Below are 15,851 nucleotides of genomic sequence, written 5' to 3'. Positions count from 1 at the left end.
ACTTCAGTCCATTTAACAACTGCAAGGTTATTGACTGTCTCCGTGATCCTCTTCAATGTAGGTGCCAAACAGCACCTCATTATTGTTTTCCACCTCACGAGTGAGGATTTCGATCTTGAACTCCAAAAAGTTTCTTTTTTTGGTAGAATGTCTCCTCTCTATAGTTTTACCTCACTGGGCGGGTCCTCTGTACCACAAATAATTAAGGGCGTAACATGTAAATGATGATGGTTTTCAGCCACGGCACTTATTAAGGCCCGATCATTGGTACGCTAGGATCAGTCAGATACGAAGGTTCCGTGAATCACACATGGATCCAATCGTAAGATCATTCCTACGATCAGATGTGTGCTCATTTCCAAGTTCGTTTGATAAATGAGGGCCACAGTGTGTACAGATACAGATATGCACATCTGATCTCTCTCACACACACACACACACGCACACACATACAGAAAGTTGTTCTGGGGACACAGGTTTTCTTTAGACACAGTCCAGTTTTTTTGGATTGATCAGTGGAGCCCACTGCCAGAACGACTTTACATTTCATCACCCCCTGGCCAACAGAAAGACACTGATTCTGACTGGCTGGAAAGACAAAAAGGTAGGGAAAAAAAAATCAACAAGTCTTCATTTTTTGATTTTACATCAGAACAAAAACAAACAAACCCTGAAGAAAAGAGCTGCAAAGGAGTTTCAAAGCTATTTGCACAAGAAAGGCTTCTCATGTGGTTTCAGGCAGCCTGCCAGCCAAATCTAATATGGATTTATATACAAAGAAAGTACTTAGTTTAACATAATGAATATTTAATCATGCATGGACGCTGTAAAGCAATTTTGCAGAAATAATTGAAAGCAGACTTTGTCTCTAGGCTGGGGGGGAAAAAGCAACAGCTAAACTGTTGACCCAAAGGAGCCCAAAAAATCTCACGCTGGATTAAATGTCTACACTGCTGGCATACACTCTGATAAATGAGGTTAGAAATCTGGGGTAGAATCAGCAGGTGTTAAATCTGCTGATCTATAAGCGTGAGAGAACACGCAGATGCCTGGATGTGCACATAACACAAGCACATGTTGGACAGCTTCATCCCACCTCCTTCGATCATTTTAGACTATAACTGTTTGCATACATATTCATTCATGTTCAAGTCACAGGTTAAAAATTGAAAAAGACTGAATGCAGAGCTGCCCATGTGAAATTCTAAATGAGCTGTAAATAAGGTTCATTAAATGTGACCAAAGATATTCAAGCATTGCACTACTTAATTTTTGTCATAGCATGAAAGCAATTTCCCCACTGAGGGACTAATAAAGGTTTTCTTATTAGTCTTATTCTTATACTTCACACATTTATTTATTCTTCATCTTCATTTCGCTGCCATCTTGCATGTGACAAATAAACAACTTGAAATTTATTTTCATTTTTCCCCACTAAAATGTCTAGTAGTATTGCTGATGTGAGCAGTCAGGCACTGGTAAGAGAATGTAGCAAAACACCCCTTTTAAATTTTTCCACAGATTTTAGTGGAAAAAACTAGGGGGAGGGAGACAAAAAAAAAAAAAAAAAAAAAAATCTTTGACTGCTGCTCAGTCCAATATCCATTGTGAAAAATTTCCAACATGGCTAACACCATTCCTCAAGTAACTTGAATAACTTAATTACAAAAATTCCTTGATGTAAATTATTTGCTTCGATGCTTCACTTAATCCACACAAATATGTTCTGCTCAGTGATCACAGTGTTTCACACTGTTTTAACTGTCTGTGTGAAACACTGTGCAATATGCTTATGTGTAATGTCATGTTTTGAGAAGAACGGATTTAATGGAGTAATGGATGAACCCAGGAAAAACTGAAAAAATAACAGCAAAAAAAAAAAAAAAAAGACATAAAATGTCCAAAGTTTGGGGCCATTTAAAGACACACTATGTAACCTTCCAACCTTAAAATTTTGACAGTGCAGTGACATCTATTATGTGCATTTCTGGAGCCGTTGCTGCTAGGCAGCGTCCCAAAGCTGAGAAACCATACGCCTGCAGCTGAGTTTCACTTTACAAATCATGTCACACGCTAGCAAGTGGATGTAAAACGGCAGCTTTGAATGTGCACCCGGCTGACTCAGCAAAGAAATGCAAGAAGACATTATCAGAGGAAGAGAAGAAAAAAAAGAAAGAGAAAAAGAGACAAGAGATAAGACAAGAATCAAAATGAGACTGTTTTTACTGGCTGGAGAGAGCTCATAGTACAGGTAGGTTGCAAGATGGATGCCAAATTAGCTGTCAATAGGGAGCTGAGAAAATCTGCAAAAGTGCATCTTTAAAACAAATTAAAAGCAAAAATACCGTATTGTGGGCAATTCAAAACTGAATTATAGTCGCTTCCCACAAAGCAAGACAGAAATGTGACAGCGTCTCAGCAGAAAGCATCCAATCTAATGTGAAACAAACAAGGTAGCAGATCATGTTAGCATTTTAATGTTAATCAGTGAGCTTGGTTGGTTGTGATTGACACTAGACAAGAACATGTTATTTGTGGTTATGGCAGCCTGTTAAATTTTTGTCCTGACTGGCCAAAAAAGGACAAGTCGCCATCTGGTTTTAACTAAGCAAATCAATAGCAGCCTCCTATTGGATAATTACTACATGTGTTATTATCTTTCAGCTGGCAACAAGTTATTTACCCCCAACTAATGCACTGAGTAGCTTCTCATTTCTTAAACAACCATGTGGAACAACACATCCAGTGGTCGTGGAAAAGATGTTAGTCTGTTTAAGAAGGGTCAAATCACTGGCATATATCAAGCAGAGAAAACATCTAGGGAGATTGCAGAAACTACTGTAACTGGGATAAGAACTGACCAACATATTAAAAAAACTGGACGGATAGTGGGGAACCTTCGTCTTCATAGAAGAAATGTGGTGAGAAAAAAAAATCCTGAATGATGGTTATCGACTGTCCCTTAAATGTGGGGCGAAATCAAATTGAAGAAAAGAAAAAAAAAAAAAAAAAAGTAGAGCTCAGGGCTAGACAGCATGAAGACTGGACTCTGGAGCAATGGAAGGTCATGTGGTCTGATGAGTCCAGATGTACCATATTGGGGCGGATCAGGGTAAAAAGAACGTAACATCGAGGCAGTGTTATGATCGGGGGTTGCTGCAGTTGGTCAGGTCTAAGCTCAGCAGCATTATGTGCCCAAAGAATAATTTTCACACCACTGACTGATTGGCCACCACAGAGTCCAGACCTGAAATGAGAATCATTGGGATGTGCTAGAGAATTCTTTGCAAAGTGGTCGGACTCTCTCATCAATACAAGATCTTGGTGAAAAATTAATTAACACAACAACAGTGTTGTTTTCGTCAACGATGAATTTATTTCGTTGACGAACCTTTTTTTCATGACGATAAGACGGTGACGAGCTAAAAATGTCTCTCTGATGACGAAAACATGACAAGACGTTTGTGAGATTTTGTTGACGAGACAAGACGAAAATGTTCAAGGGCTGATTGTCCAACATTAAAAATGCACGACATTTCTGCCTATTGTGAGAGCAGTCTGTCAGTCAGCAATGCTGCTGCACTTTGGCCACGTCCACCACCAGATGTGCAGTGCGCACACAGACAAGCAGTTTATTCATTCATAGATGAATCATGACTGCAGCGTCGACAAAGGGGTTTGGTGGAAGCGATGAAACGATATATGGACATATTTTAACTATGATCTATCATAATCCCACTAGCAGATCAGGTCAAGTTGAGCATTTGTTCCTCATCCTTTGCTCATATTTTGGGCATGTGTATGCTCAGGGTGGAGTATTACACTTCAGAAAATTCTCAGAAATAAAGCCACAGTTACCAAAGTAAGAATATTGTTGCTCTTTGCTTTTTCTGGAGTAACTGATTCCACAGTTAACGCTTTATCTGTGCAATGCATAACCCTAAGTAGATCAGAAAGTATTTGCTGTTGTTTGGAAACTTTCCAAGTCTAAAACCATTCCTTTTAATTTTGTAATTATTGATGAAAATAACCAAACAACAAGCTCACAATGTGTTGCTATATGTTGAACTTATAGATATGCTATTTTCTTGTGTCACATTTTTGTATGATGCAGTAGGGCATCAACTCATGTAAAAAGGTGAAATATAGAAATAAAAGGTTTCTGCCCAACAGCAATTTAGTATAGCATGGCAGCATTGCATCCCTGTTGATGGGAAAGTCTCGGCTACAGCTATCAGTCTGGTAAAGGATCTGGTTATTATGCAGAAGCATTAAGGTTAACTTGTTTTATGAATTGCAATATTTGTTGTAACCTGCCAACCTTGATTCCACTTTTTAATATGTATTATTGACCTTAATTTGTTTAAAGACATACTTTTTTTATTTGACTAAAACTAGACTAAAACCTTTGAGTTTTTGTCGACTAAAACTGGACTAAACTATCAAACTTAGAAATGACTAAAATGTGACTAAAACTAATAAGTATTTTCGTCCTGAAGACTAAAAGTAAGACTAAACCTGAGATGCCTGCCAAAAACAACACTGGCACTGGATGGAAATAAATCTTTTGACATTGCAGAAGCTTATTCAAACAATGCCACAGTGAATGCGTGGCACAATCAAAGCTGAAGGCGATCCATCGAAATAGTGTGTGACAAGTTTCTTTGGCAGTGACTTTTTTTTCTCGCTTTTTTTTTTTTTTTTTGGCCTGTCAGGGTATTTTCTTTTATTTGCTAAAAAAAAAAGTAAAAAAAAAATTAGTGTATTGGGCAAAAGGTAAACAAATTTCACCAGACAGAACTACCTTGCCAGCACAGACAAACCACCATATTTTCCTCACCTCCGTCTGCCCATCAGAACAGCTTCAGTTCTGTAAAATGTTCATGTGAACCATAACAAAATACAACCAAAATGTGTAAATTCAGAACTGAAATCACAGACTCTTACTTGTGACAGCTTTTTAAGATAGAGTCTAAACTGTTATTTTACTTTCTATTCACTATTCCGATTCACTGCTGATAATAGAGGAAAATAAAAGGTTTTATTAGGATTCTATCAGTCTTAAAATACAGTATATAAAAGCAATGACAAGAGGAGAAAAGCAAATAGATGTTAACTGCTGACGTGGCAAATATCTGTTTTCTAGTACTAATATCATAATAGTAAAGATTTGTCGAAAATATGATGTTTTATCCATTTCAATAGTCTTACCTATGGCTACATGTTAAGGCAAGTTAATAAAAATCCAACAAATATAAGAAAGCCTTTCAGAAAGGCAGACAGTAAAAGCTAAAATATGGCTTGTTTTTAGATTTTATTCATACCTTGTAGTAACTTAACTGTAATGTTATAATAGATTTTTGCTTTGAAGACCATATTTTCTTTTAATACTGTTAATGTGACACTTAAATGCATTTTTAGTGTGCAGCTCAATAATTAAGTTGGTTGAATTTTCTGAAAAAAACTAAAAACAAAAAAGATTGGTTCATGTTAAGAGACCCATCTTTTTTCTCTTGACAAATTATTTCATATCAAAATGCTAATCTTTAATAACACAAAAGTATGTCTTATCTACTTGATTATTTGATGGAATAATCAGGTAGAATACTTGAATATCTACACTGTTAGTTGCAACCTTAATGGACAATTCTTAGTTCAGTAAAACTAAATACTCCTATGGTAATAATGATTATTAGCTCTTATAATGCCATTAACAAATGGCAATGCATGGCCTGAAGTTACATCACAATACAAGAAAAATCTAAACTTGTAAAAATGAGGCAGGGGGGTGAAGTGGGGGTATAAGCGGATTTGAGGGAAAGCGTTCACTTATGCAAAGGCAAACAGGTTATCAGGTCTATTTGGTGATTCCGCAGCACCCTTAATAAATCAGCTTAGGGTACGGCCTAACGGCTTCATTCACCCTACAAATCTCTGCACTTCAATAACATGCACCAGCGAGCACAGATTAATTTAATAACTCTTTAATATTCTTCATGAAAAAAAAAAACAGGAGACCAACGAGTCAGGAGCATACGGGGAGGGCGGTGAAAAGTGCTATCTGTGGAATAGTATATTGCTGCAGAAACCGATTGAATATTACATAATGATGTCATTTATATTCCATTCAAAGTGTTAGCTCCCCAGACTAGGGACTCAAACAGACCTGGGGATATGTCTGTAATAGAATGTAATAATGAGAGAAAATTTTTGTGGGTACCATCTTCATGAATAAGGACAAAGGGGAGTAAATTGCAATCAAATGCAAAGACTATCTGAAATATATATACAGTCCATTTCACATTCACTATATCATTAGCGGTGCTTCTCAATTTGGTTCGGTCTTGACACCTTAATATGGAGTTATGTAGCTTCGTTTTGCATGTCTATGTGAGCTGCCAAATCAAAGAATAATTTTTCTCTTCCTAGACTCATTCATTTGAATCATTTTTGGGGTCTGAAAGGGTAAAATTACAGTCTCTCTCTACAATAAGGAAAGATGAAAGAAAATATAAGAAACTGGCATAACTTTATTCCATTTATCTTTAATGCATGGACATTGGAGGAGGAAGCTGGAGCCTAATATAGCTGCTATCAGACAACAGACATCACAGGGCGAAGAGAAACACATAACCAATGAATGTTCTTTAGATTAATTTAAAATCACCAATTATATGCTTGTTTATGGGCTGTTATGTATAAACTTTCAATGATGAATTGTGCAAATAAGCAATCAACTTGCCATGACTTAATACTGAACCATGGTTTATTAATCTGTGAATAAGCTTTGTCTAAATGTGCTGCGACAGGGTTAGAAAGCATGTGGCGGGTCAATATCAAAATATATCTATCCTGCTCTCCTCATGACATCTATTGCACAATCCCTGGTAGAATTAGTATTTGAGCAAAAATGCATAAAGTAAGGTTGCATGTACTTTTTTGATTCAAATCCTACATAGTTTGCTGAAAAAATCAGCCAAGTTTGGGTAGGTGTGAATAATCCAAATTCAAGTTGGTTTGCACAAAGAATTGAACTTTGGCCGTCTAAAAACGCAGGTCACGGTCCACTTCAAGTGAACCAAATACATTAAGCAGCCTACAAAGCAAAAGGCATTGTGGGTTCATAGAAGGGGATTGTGGGTAAACACAACCAAAACATACACACGTGTGGGATGACCAGAATGAGAAATGGCTCACTGCAGGATGTGGAACGACGATAAAAGTTCTTATAAACACAGTAAACCTAAGACTGTTACGATTACATGCAGCTCCCTGTTTTGCTCTTTTTTGTTGGAAACAGAAGAAGTTCTGCATTAACCAGCACATGACAGTTTTCCTCACTGTGTGTCTCATCTTCTTCAGTAATTCTTGATGCAGTGCCACCTCTGGCAAGGACAGGAACATGCTATTTAAAAAGGTTCAGTTTGAGCAAATGCAGTGAAAGATAACTCAGGCCTGAACAACGTTGCACCCACAACTGAACCGAATCCCCAGTCATCCAGTGGACTATACTGGTGTGAATGCATCCTAATATACATTTTTTTGTTTTAAACTAGGATTCAAATTTAAATTCTCTTTTATATAGTGTAATTAAAATCAATAAAACAACCTTAACTTATATCACAAAGAGCAATAAAATGTTCAGTTACATGTTTACTCCTGCACAGTGGTACTCAGTACTGTGTATGTGCACCACCATTTAAGTTTTCTTTCTACTCAGAGTAATTTTCATTGTGAATTTTTACATGATACACAGTCACCATATCTTCATAATCATGGATGTCATTGTTCAGACACAGATTATAGACTGCTGAAGCGTGACTAAATTATTATGGAAAACCAAATGCATAAGTATAAGTATATCAAACAGATATATTCTTGAGGTTACCCATAAGCAATCCCTTATAATTCTCCACACAGAGCATTGTACATGCTTGTATTGCAAGTAAGTCACTAATCACTACTTTTATACCTGTGTGACTTCTAAAATGACAAACAGCTATAGGTCTGATTTCCAACAGATTAATGGCTGAAGAGTCAGCTTGAGCAACTGGTGCTCAGAGTGAATACACTTTCCCATGATTACGAGGTCTGTTAGCAGCTTAAGCTGTTAATAATAGCAGTGTTTTGCACACGTTGGTTTTCAGTATGTACCAAGAAATGTAATGTTACTTTAACAAATGGTGGCAAAGATTGCTGATATTGTAAAGTTTTTTAGTTTCAGAAAGCCTTTCAAATAACTAATATTGTGTGACTTCTCTTTGATTTCTTCATCTTGTGACAATATCCGGTTTATCATTTTTAACCTGCATATTTATAGTAGACTGCTCATAGTGTTATTAATAATAGCACGTTTTTTTTATTCCAAGAAAATTATCAGAATTCTTTCACTGCCCAGTCCTAGAAGCAAGTTAAGGATTTATCAAAGCAGCCCTAGAAAATGGTGTCCGTTTACCATTTTTCGGCTGAAGATGATGTATATCCTGTAATCATCAAAACAAGCCATGTCAAAAGGCCATGTCTGAATTGGAAACAAGAGCTAATCATATCTGATGCAAAGTGGTGCATAGAACAGAGGTAAAACTTGAACAAACATGGGAAAAAACAGAACTTGCAGACAATATAATGAGAATTTGCTTCATTTGGCAGTAGCCCACATCAAAAGTCTTCCATCTGCTTTCCATTGGAAAGGCAGTCAAATTGAGAGGGCAGAAAAAAAAGGGTATAATGCAAAAATAAATGGACTACAGTGACATCCTGTGGTAGCAGCTTATAACACAGGTGATGGTGAAAAGGGAATTAAGTATACATACCAAGCAAGAGTTTGGACACACTTTCCCATAAATCAAATGGGAAAGTGTGTCCAAACTTTTGACTAATTGTGTATATAAAATTCCATTTATGTCAAAGAGTCAAATGTTTACTGGAAGGCACTGATCTGCATTTAGTATAAGCTCAGTTAGTGTTTGGATTTGGGGCTTGCTGTCCTCTGGTCCACTGGGGATGTCTCCCACAGGGCAAGTTGGGAGGGTTATGTGTGATATGATTGTGTGAAAGTGAGTGTTTATGGGTATGGTGCAGGGGAGGCTGTGAGTGAGGGGTTATATGGGGTGGATAGCTGGAGATTTACAGCTCTTTGTCTATGTAACCATATGTGTTAGCATGTGCAACGTACAACTTGTGGTACAACAAGAAAAACGCATAATGTGAAGAGGGGGGTATTGACATTTCTTTCTGAGTTTAGTTACTTTAGATGTTTCTGTTTAAGGTGCATAGCAAAACAAAGGATCATGTTAGTTTACATACAATATCAAATCTTGAACATAACACTGACCTGACTCAAATAACCTTATTTAAACAAGATCACGACACAATTTAAGAAAGCAAACCAATACAACACATACACGGTAACGCTGTGCAGAGCTGATGCTAGCCCCAATGCCTAATGTGTCTACATTATCACAGTGCATCGGAAATGGTTTGGTTCTTTAAAAAAGGTCTGCAGATAGTCTGGTGTTGAGCCTTTGTGCTCTCTGAAAGAACAACACTGGTCACTTTGTTAGTTGTTAGTAGCTGATGTAACTGTGTTGTCTCTCTTTGAAGGAATCTTAGCCAAATGCTGCGTTGCTTTCTCTGAACAGGATAACGTGGTTCCTGTGATAATGTGTTGTATATGCTTTCTGTTACTGCAATAGATAGCTACTGGCAGGGAGAACCGATACTAAATAGGCATGAATAATATAAAAAAAAAAAAAAAAAAAAAAAAAAAAAAAAAATATAATTATAAATTTTTTTTTTCTTTTTTGACTAATATTGCAATTTAGCTCGCAATTTAATCTTTTCAACTCCAGCTTCCGTGCTGTGTTCATGGAAAAAAATATTTTACGAGATGAATGAGATGACATGAAATGTCAACAAAATATGAATTCCTCCATATTTTAACAACGACCCAAAGTTGAGTTATGAACAGCTTCACTTACCAACTGTAAGATGCAACCTCTGGCCAAAACACTGAAGCCTGAAGGTTAGATTTCCTCTTGAACTGTTTTATACTTTTCCCCTGTATTAAAAGTTAAATGGTCTAATATTTTTTTATCTTATTTACACCACAGCTCTTCATTTCTCTCTCTACGTGCTTTCTTTATCGTACATGGAGTTCCAACCCAGTATGCACACACAGAGGTGAACAAGAGACAGAGAACACGTCGGAAAATATGTTGCTTCAACCACCTGCAAAATTTGACAAAAACTTGTGCTATGCTGAGAACTTCATGTCTATCGCAGGAGACATAGCTGAACAAGTTGAATCTAATATCATTGCAGTCATTTCTGAGTTGTATCACAGCTTAAAAACAGATCAAATATTCTTCGTAGGTTTTATTAATGTCAACGTTTTATCGGAAATCTGAATTATAAGAGTGACTTCACTCAGTGAAACCGTCTTTATTCACAATATTTAGTAAACTTATAAAGCAACTCAGAACTTGAATATTGGCTTCACTTATTAATTATTTCAGGACAAAGAAGTTGCAGCTTTGCCCATGTGTTGGTTTTCTCAAGGGAACATGGGAGTTGGCTGACACTGACTAAAGATTTGTTTGCATATGAAGTGACAGTCGTTTGTGCAGGAAGATTAAACACTAAGGTGAATGTTGAACCTGTAAAAGCACTTGACAAAGAATGGCATTACAGTTGTTATTAATGTGTGTGTTTAAACTAGGTACACACACTCATGTTTAGTATGTGTGTGAATGTATGTGTGTTAAGGTGGGTGTGAGAGGCTTTTAGTAAAATCAACAGACAAAGCTGGTAAACAGGCTCAACAGTAGCTATCACCTATCAAGGATGTCATAGCTTTACCAAGCACACAAGCCCTGCCTTTAGCCTTCAAACTGCGAAAACAAGATATAAGAGGACTTTCACATCATAAAGCCTTATTCAGATTACAGCCCAAAATATTTTCATAACAATAGCTTGATGTTTTGGGGAGGCGTTTGTGTGCTTTACTGCAGTAATTTTATGATTCTGCAGGTCATTTAGTACGTTTTTGTCATTGCTAATGACTTTAAATACAATAAAACTGGCTACAGCTACAAATCTGCATGTTTATGGCCAATTCCAAATTATGATCACTGTTAGACAATAATGGATGTCAGAAATATCTGACACTACCTGATGATTAGCCAGATATGATGCAGATTGTATTTGTAGATGAATAACTTCTGGACGGATGGACGGACGGACGGATGGATGGATGGATGAGCAGTTATGATTGCTGATTCTACAGACGTGCACAACAAGACTTCTTCTTTGCAATAATGAACGTCACAATCCATTTAAAATTTTCCTTCACAATTTGTTGTAGGGGAAACTAAATCATGATTTAGGCTACATCCACAATAAGATAAATCTGATTGAATTGTAAACACTGAGACAAAACAAAGGGGATTTCAGATTTATTCACTTTGCGACCTGGTTTAAAACATTTGTTGTTACCGACTCCTACAGTGCTGGTTCTAGGCGAACAAAACGTCCAAATGATTAAAAAACTTCAGCGGATAGATGTAAACTTGTCTCTTTGTAAACATGGCCTCAGATTTTAAGCATGAAATATACAACTGAAAAAAACTGAACAAAATTCAATTAACTTAGAAAAATTATGAAATATTAAAAAAAGGATAAAATGTGTTTTCTTCTACGATTAATCACTCGAGTGTCTCCATAACTGCTGTAAAGTACAAGAATATCAGGGAAGGTAATTCAATTCCTCCAAAACACATGAGGCAAAATCATGCTGTAAGATTTAAACTTACAACATTGAATAATGTTGTATTCAAGTAATTTAGACCGAATGTCTCCAACTTCAGCAAGCAAATAAGGCATCCTCTACTAAAAGCCCATGGTTGTGGCAATACTATTTAGAGGCAAGTTAACATTTATGTTTCAATCATAAATGTAATAAACAAGTTAACATCTAAAGCAGTAAGCATGGCCACAGAGATGTGATCTGAAAATAAGCTGGGAAACAAAGTAGCACACTAAGGCTTTAAACCACCACTGTTTACTCAGAACACAAATACACAAGGACGGCTGAACAAACACTCTTTGCTGACTCCAGGAGAGACACAGGAAGTAGGTGGAAAGAAAGGGAAGCTAATGTGAAATACGGCTGTCATATTTCTAGACAATGGTGGCAGAAAGTGTATTTAAGAAAGACTCAGGGGTTAAATCAACACATTTAGCTCTGACACCATTTTGATGCCCTCTGTTACACTTGAAGACACAATGGGCAATATCCAACCACAATAGCTACAAACACAGATGGTCGTATTTACATAAATTACTCTTCAAAGTCAAAGATAAATGGAAAAAAAAGGGTCAGCCACTAAATTTTAACAACCTGTTTAATATACAAAAAACAGCATCTACCAGGCAAAGTAACCTAATTTATCTTTGTTAATTTGACACAAAGCAAATATATTAACAAAAGCTCAGAAGCAGCCCTGTTTAAAAAACAAAACAAAAAAAAAAAAAAACATGTGCATGTGCTCATAAACAAATTGAATCCTGAAAATTTAAGACCAAAAGACAGTTTCCAATTCTATAAGACAGAATATTAAAAAGAAAGCACAAATGTTGTCAGCAGTTTAATTGGTTGCAAAATAAACCATAAGTGAAAGGAACAGTGAGCCAACTGTGAAGGTGTACTCACCTTTTGAAACACGATGGGGTGATGGTAGGCAGGGTTGGGGAAACTTGTTCAAGGCCCATTTCCTTCAATACAATGTTCACTTGGACTGAAAATTACAGATCATTTCAAATTAATTGGTTAGGTGTGTCGTTTTCCCTTTAGGCTACTTGTCAATTTTTTTTATTTATTTATTTTTTTACTACGAGGAGTAGTACGAGTGCAATAAATATTTTAATACTACTTGAATAGCTCTACATACAGTTTGACTGATTATGATCTAACGACCTCAAATTTTTCATACACTTATAAAAGTATTAACCTGCCTTACAATGTCAGGTTGTTAGCGTTAGCAAGCGCTGCGACACGAACAGTTGCTACAGTAATAAGCTTACCTTTACTCTGGCAGAACTTGTGTCTCGTCTGGTTTTTGTTTTTACACATTTCTCCCCACTACTGAACTCATAAAGCTCGACCTAACTTTAAAAATATATTTAACAAGTTACTGTTGTTTGCAGCTCCGGAATGGTGACACAGGTGAGGACTAATTAGCGAAGTAGTTAGAGGTCTCTTCGTCACCATGGTTACTTTAAACTGCACATTGATCACGGATTGTAGTGTTGCAGTAGGCTATATATATATATATATATATATATATATATATACATATATAAACCTTGACAGATGTAATTAATTATACATGTAATCTTTTGAAAGCACACGAATAACTGTTCAGTGTTTTAAATACTTAATACAGTACGGAACTTTTCTAATCATGAACAGACAACTAAATGTTCTGTTTCAATGTGAAACTTCTGTTTAAAAAAAGTCCTTCTCGTCATACTGTTCACATTTTGACATCATTCAACATCAAGACGACCCCCCTAATACATGCCAAGTTATTTAGACATTGACTTTTTATGTTGTGGTATACCCACTACTGTAAGATTTTGTTTCAGTAAATTGTTTGAGATGAAGGAAAAGCCATTGCATGATTCTACTTAAATCTCCTATCATGATGTAGTCTAGTATCAACTTTTTATATTTTCGACTAATTCCACTCAAAAGTGCTGGCAAGTTTGGTTCATCATCATTTAAACTACCACATGAATGTGTTCTATTAAGCCACAAATAACAGGTACATGTATAATCATAAATAATACTCAACTTACTGTATTCCCACATGTGACATTTTATAAGAGCGAGTGAGGCAGACAAAACATTGCTCATATAAACCCAGATTGATTTAGCATTTCATCACCTTGTTTATTTAGTCTGCAAAGCAACCACCTTCAATGAACAGCATGCTTGCTTTTCCACCTTTTTGTTTACTTCTACGTCACGTCTGTGTGTTACTGTGTGTACTCAGGCCAACAAAAACCACAAAGGGCTGTTTGACTACATTATATTTGTTCCAAACTGGACAAAATAATTACCTTCAAAGTGAAAACATAAAATACAGTGTTTCATAATCTGTCACATTCACACAGTAGTACACAAAAAAAGGTGACCCTTCTCTTACAACACACACAATAAGACCACATTGGAAAAGAGCAAATGTGTTTACACAGCCATTAGCATTAGTGCTTGAGTTAAAGAAGGCATTTAGTGCAGCCTTGCTGTCATGAGGATTTGCTACAACTCAGCTTAAAGATTGGGTAGTTACACGGGCAGGGGAGGAAACGTCAATATTTTTAGAGGAGACGGGGGTTGAGATTTCTAGATAGCCGTTTCCCCACATTCTTATCACTTTCTGCTGATTTTCAAACTAGGCCACAAGACGGGATGGACATCCTGTGGGCAAGAGCAATCAGCACAGGATGAAAAGCCACCTAATGGCAAATAGAGGTAATGTGTAAGCCCTGTTGAATACATTCCTTTTAAAGGGACATTTCAAAAGTCTCATTAACAAACTAAGCCAAGGAATCACAGGTTTATATTCAAGCTTGGGTATATGTTTATTAGTTCAACCATATACAAGTAGTAGGCCACACAGTGTAGAATGGACACTTAATATTTTGAAAATCATTAAGTTTTTCAGTATTAACTGTGTTTAACAGGTATATTAGATATATGTATCATGCACTGCATGGTGGTGTGGTGGCTAGCACTGCAGCCTCACAGCAAGAAGGTCCCTGTTCGAGCATCGGCTGGGGGGAGGTTCGAACAATGGCCTTTCTGTGGGGAGTTTGCACGTTCTCCCCGTGTATGTGTGGGCTCTCTGGCTTCCTCCCACTGTCCACAGACATACTTGTTAGGTTAACTGGTGACTCTAAATTCTCCCTAGGAGTAAGTGTGAACGTGAATGGTTGTTTGTCTCATTGTGTTGGGCCTGTGATAGTGCCCAGGGTGTACCCTGCTTCTCACCTGCTCCAGCCGCCCCGCGACCCTTCATTGGAAGAAGCGGTATAGATAATGGATGGAAGGATGTTGTATCGTATCAATAATGAATTAATACACTGCCAGCATAAAGAACAGCAAGACCAAAACAGAATGAAATACTAGTTTTATAAAATGATCCACCTTTGAACCGCTTGTTTGGTTTTGATCTACATTCTAACACTAACGTTTTCTTTTTCTTCCCTTGTGTATTCGTACGCACTGATTACCACCCACTATAAAGTATCAGTATTAGCAGACCAGAATGAATCTTGTCAAATCATTCATAAAAAGGGGATCTTGAACACAAATATAAGAGCTGAAATTGTTCAAAACTGCAGAAAATGGTAACATCAAAATGTGAGATTTTAGACCTTTGTGATTCCATGTTCAGTGGCCTAAAACAGAGAAAGAGGGAGGAAAAAAAGATGGTAATCATATTTACCAGTTTCAGTACTAAAATTTTCCTTAGTAGTCAATTTACCAAGTGCACATTGCCAATTACCCCACACTTTTCAGCTTCATTTGCTGTAAAGCAAAAATGCTTTCAGGACATGCTAATGAGAGTTCATCATCCAGGCATAAGTAGTTCATCAAATCAGTGACCTCATCATCCTGGTTGTCCAGACATTCACTGAGACATCAGGGTATCATGGGAAATATGAGCTGTTGGAGGTCAGTGGCTGTGGAAGAGCAGAAGGCATTAAAACTCCATAAGTGATAGCGACCGCACTCACCGCAGGGTCGTGCCAATTCTGGTCTGGAAAATAACTGAGTCAGATAT

General features: G+C 36.9%; 1 long non-coding RNA gene across 1 annotated transcript; it reads right to left on the bottom strand.

Moving 5' to 3' along the window:
* Nucleotides 1–305: 305 nt before the first annotated feature.
* LOC121628423 lies at nt 306–13,228 on the bottom strand. Its single transcript, XR_006008178.1, has 3 exons — nt 13,084–13,228; nt 12,713–12,797; nt 306–588 (listed from the first exon to the last, which is right to left on the bottom strand). It is a non-coding gene; the product is annotated as an uncharacterized LOC121628423 (long non-coding RNA).
* Between the last annotated feature and the right edge of the window lie 2,623 nt (nt 13,229–15,851).

The sequence above is a fragment of the Melanotaenia boesemani genome, chromosome 1, assembly GCF_017639745.1.
Source record: "Melanotaenia boesemani isolate fMelBoe1 chromosome 1, fMelBoe1.pri, whole genome shotgun sequence".
In the NCBI taxonomy this organism is placed as follows: Eukaryota; Metazoa; Chordata; class Actinopteri; order Atheriniformes; family Melanotaeniidae; genus Melanotaenia; species Melanotaenia boesemani.
Note: the sequence above shows the minus strand (reverse complement) of the source record. Positions and strands in the feature narration are given on the sequence as shown.